The sequence below is a fragment of the Myotis lucifugus genome, unplaced genomic scaffold (genome assembly GCF_000147115.1).
Source record: "Myotis lucifugus unplaced genomic scaffold, Myoluc2.0 scaffold_2441, whole genome shotgun sequence".
Taxonomy (NCBI): Eukaryota; Metazoa; Chordata; class Mammalia; order Chiroptera; family Vespertilionidae; genus Myotis; species Myotis lucifugus.
Genome location: NW_005873489.1, coordinates 6,434 through 11,524, shown reverse-complemented (window position 1 = coordinate 11,524; position 5,091 = coordinate 6,434). Strand labels below are relative to the sequence as shown.

Here is a 5,091-nt window from a genome sequence, read left to right as displayed (position 1 = left end):
GACATTTCAGATGATAGTGAAATTGATATGATCAAAATGAAATATGTGGCATATTTATCTAATCAGCTAGAGCTGCAATCTCTAACCATAGTCATTTACAGCTCAATCAACTCATCTAGTCATTATCAGCTAATGATACAATGAGTGATTGCCCCCACACTGAGATAAGTGAGTTCATGAAAATCAGCACTTCTATTATAAACTGTGACAGGTGGGACTGAAAATAAGGCCTTGGAATGCAGATAGTGCCTGGCTTACCTGGCAAAAATTTAATAGGAGAAAAGAGGAACTGCATAGTCATAAGACAAAGTCCAACCCTTTGGGGAAGCAATTTAGCCCTTTGTATCAAGGATCATTAAAATATTCACAACTTTGCTCCATGTAAATTTTTTTTTTTAGTTTGAAACAATATCAAACTTTTAAAAATTGCAACTGAAGTACAAAGAACTTTCCCTATGTCATTTGAGGATGAGTTACTGACATGATATACTTACCATCCTAGAATATTTTAGGGAGAATTTCCTATATTCTCCCTATATAACCAAAATACAATAATAAAAATTAAGAAATTACCATTGATACATTACTATCATCTAGTCCTCACACTCTGTTCAAGTTTCCTCAATGGTCTCAATAATGTCTTTCTAGTAAAAGGACCCACTTCAGAATTACATGTTGCTTTTATTTGCTATGGCTCTTTAGTCTCCTTCAATATGGGACAGTTCCTCCTCCTTCCTTTGCTTTTCATGGTCATGTCACTTTTGAAGATTACAGACCAATTAAAAAAAATTTTAATTTTTTGATTACAGTTGACATACAACAGTGTATTAGTTTCAAGTGTATAACTCAGTGATGGGACATTATATAACTTACTAAGTGATCACCTCAATAGATCTAGTACCCATCTGATACCATACATAGTTATTAGAATATTATAGACTACTAGAGGCCTGGTGCATGAAAATTTGTGCACTGGGGGGTGTCCCTCAGCCCAGCCTGCACCCTCTCCAATCTGGGACCCCTCAAGGGATGTCTGACTGCTCATTTAGGCCCAATCCCAAAGGATTGTCCCTAACTGCTTCTGTCTGCCAGCCTGATCGACACCTAACTGTTCCTCTGCTGACCCGCTCACCCCCAACTGCCCTCCCCTGCAGGCCATCTTGTGGCCACATGGGGGCGGCCATCTTGTGTGTTGGAGTGATGGTCAATTTGCATACTGGTTGTGACTGATTAGCATATCAGGGCTAATTAGCATATTCCTCTCTTACTGTGTTGGAGTGATGGTCAATTTGCATACTGGTCATGACTAGCATATCTGGTCGTGACTAATTAGCATATCCGGTCGTGACTGTGAGGGTGTCATGACCAATTTGCATATTACCCTTTTATTAATATAGATATTCTCTATGCTTTACATCACCGTGACTATTCTGTAACTACCTACTTGTAGTTCTTTTTTTTAAAAAAAATATTTTATTGATTTTTTACAGAAAGGAAGGTAGAGGGATAGAGAGTTAGAAACATCGATGAGAGAGAAACATTGATCAGCTGCCTCCTGCACACCTCCCACTGGGGATGTGTCCGCAACCAAGGTACATGCCCTTGACCGGAATCGAACCTGGGAACTTTCAGTCCGCAGGCCAACTCTCTATCCACTTAGCCAAACCAGTTAGAGCTATTTGTAGTTCTTAATCCCTTCACCTTTTTCACCTAGTCTCCTAACCCCCATCCCTTTGGCAACCACCAGTTCTCTCTCTGTGTTATGAGTCTGTTTTTATTTTGTTTATTTTGTTCTTTAGATTCCACAGATCAGTGAAATCACATGGTGTTTGTCTTTCTCTCACTGACTTATTTAACTGAGCATAATACCCTCTATGTCAGCGGTTCTCAACCTGTGGGTCACGACCCCTTTGGCAGTCGAACGACCCTTTCACAGGGGTTGCCTAAGACCATCCTGCATATCAGATATTTACATTACGATTCATAACAGTAGCAACATTACAGTTATGAAGTAGCAATGAAAATAATTTTATGGTTGGGTCACAACATGAGGAACTGTATTTAAAGGGCCAGAAGGTTGAGAACCACTGCTCTAGGTCAAGCATGTCAAACTCGAAGCCCACAACGAATATTTTTGCAGCCCAGTCAATATAATGGTATGCAAGAAACGTTTTAATAAAAATTTCATAACTTAATTTTTACAATATCCTGTCATACATAATTATTAATAATGAACTACAATGTTCACTAAGGACTGATTACTATAATTGTGTTGCATTCATTTCCCTTATGCGCCTTACGCACAGGCGCACCATTTCTCTCCACTAATACTAGCAGTGAATATTTTAGCAGCTGATTGCCACATCATTAGTCTTGGACTAACTTGTTTGGTGTGCGCAACAGGAAATATTTCACTTTCGGAGAACAAGAAAAATAGGTTTATTTTGCATTACGCTTATTAATTTGTGCAGTTATTCAGTGTCTGGTAAGTTAATGTTCCAAGAAAAAAATATTAATTTTTATTAAAATGTCCCTATTATTTTATGTTATCGATTACTCATTTATTTCAGCCCTTTGTAGTCAGGCATGTCTCTAACAAAATAAATATACATTCTATGAAAATTGAAGCTTTTGCTTTTTTTGCAGCCTACATAAACTTAAACTTTGTTTATTTGGCTTGTGTTAGACTTTGAGTTTGACATGCTTGCTCTAGGTCGATACATGCTGTCGCAAATGGTAAGATTTCACTCTTTTTTATGGCCAAGTAATACTCCATTGTATATATGTAAATAGCTAGAGAAATTGTTTTGTAGATGGTACCTCAGTTTGGATTTGTCTGATATTCCCTTAAGATTTGATTCAGGTTATCTGACTTTGGTAAGAATATCACAGAAGTGAAGGTGTGTTCTTCTCATTGAATCCTACCAAGTGGCACAATTTTTTTTTTAGATGAAGGTTAATTTTTAAAAAAATATTTTTATTGATTTCAGAGAAGAAGGGAGAGGGAGAGAGAGAAACATCAATGATAAAAGAGAATCATTGAATGGCTGCCTCCTGCACGCCCCCTACTGGGGATGGAGCTTGCAACCTAGGCATGTGCCCTTGACCGAATCAAACCTGGGACCCTTCAGTCCGCAGGCTGACGCTCTATCTACTGAGCCAAACCAGGTAGGGCTAGATGAAGGCTACTTATATTAAATGATTGAACCATGTAATTGCCAAGGCCACATGTACATGAAAGAGAGGTGAAGCTTTATTTCTTGGTCTCTTCCTCTTGGAGAGTCTTGATGATTTCCTCCTTCTTGGCCTAGAACCACTCTTCATGGTGCTTTCACGCTTCCTTGGTCTTAAACCTGCGGGCCTCGGCCTGGTCAGCCAGAAGCTTCTTGTGAGCCTAGTCTGCCTCCCAGCTTGTGGATATGTTCCATGAGAATCTGCTTGTTTTTGAACACGTTACCCTTCACTTTCAGGCCCAGGCTGTGGAACATGTGGCGGTCAATCTTCTTAGATTCACAGTATCTTCTGAGTAGCCGGCGAAGAATTCTCACCCTCCTCACCCAGGTTACTTTCTCAGGCATTCGAGCATTGGCAGTACCCTTTCGCTTACCTATGTCCATATGCCTGCCTTTCCTGCAGGCCCAGGTGTTTTTCTGGCATTGAGCCAGGAATGGACAGTCACAGGCTTCCGATGATCAGCCCATCTTTGATCAGCTTCCGAATCTGCTGATGGGAGTTGGCATTGGCGATTTCATTAGTCTCATTGGGGTCCAACCAGACTTTCTATAAGCCAATCAGAAGCTTGAGCATACTCATGGCTGCTGCCACAGCGGTGAAAGGAAAAGCAAGTGGCACAATTTTGATTAGTCTCGTTACTGGTAATATAAAGTTTAATCATGTCATTGAGGTGGTATCTGCCAGGTTTCTCCACTCACTGTAAAGTTACTCTTTTTCCCTTTGTCATTAGTAACTCTTAGGTAAAGAGTTACTTTGCGATGATATAAATATACTGTATATCACCAAATTTCCCATTTACTTATTTATTTAGTTTATTTAAATTAGCATGAAATTGTGTATTTCTATTTTATTCAATGGGTTTAAATGTAACCTCATAAATTATTTTTCTGCTAAAATCATCCAAGATTTCTCCAGGGGAATGTCTTCAAGTTGGTTTTGTGTTGTTTTGACGCATCTCCATCATTTGTTGAGCACGTTCTGGCACAGGATGTTTCTGGTTCATCTTGCACTTTGGCTGCACCAGCACTGAAGTCTTCTATTTCTCCAAGGAGGTTTAGTTCCTTTTAGTGGATAATGACCTTTAGAAACCAAAATCTGGGAACTAGATGTGCTCATTGCACAGTGACACTGGGAGTCATGATTCCCAGGCCTTCTCAGTAGACAGAGTTAGAAAATGAATATCTACATCCATATCTATATATCTGTGTCTATCTCTAGCTCTATCTAGAGAGATATATAGAGGTATTTATCCTATATAATAAAGAGGTAATGTGCAAATTAACCCTCATACCATCACAAGATGGCTGCCTACAACCAGGCCAGCAGAGGGGTTAGTGACGAGCAAATGACTGAACAAGCAGGCTGCATGGGGCGACCAGGCTGGCAGGGTTGTTAGTGAGGGATGACCAAATGACTGAACAGCAGGCTGTGTGGGGCAACCAGGCTGGCAGGGTGGCCGTGAGGGGCAACCAGGCCAGCAGGAGGGGGGCAGTTAGGTGTGACCAGTAGGGAGGGAAGTTAGGGGCGACTGGGCTGGTGGGGGGAGGTGCAGTTAGGGGCAACCAGGCCGGCAGAGGGGGGCAGTTGGGGGCAACCAGGATGGTGGGGGAGGGGGGCAGTAAGAGGTGACCAGGCCAGCAAGGGGGGGAATTAGGAGCGACCAGTCTGGCAGGGAGGGGGAAGTTGGGGTGACCTGGCTGGCAGCGGGGGCAGTTAGGGGTGATCAGGCCAGCATGCAGAGGCAGTGAGGGGCAATCAGGCCAGCAGGGGGGTGCAGTTAGGGGTGACCAGGCAGGCAGGCAGGTGAGCAGTTAGAAGCCAGCAGTCCAGGATTGTGAGAGGAATATCTGACTGCCG

At 41.9% G+C, this 5,091-nt stretch overlaps 1 pseudogene; it reads right to left on the bottom strand.

Annotated features, from left to right (window-relative positions):
- Positions 1 to 3,253: 3,253 nt before the first annotated feature.
- On the bottom strand, positions 3,254 to 3,780 carry LOC102417384 (annotated as a pseudogene).
- Positions 3,781 to 5,091: the final 1,311 nt, after the last annotated feature.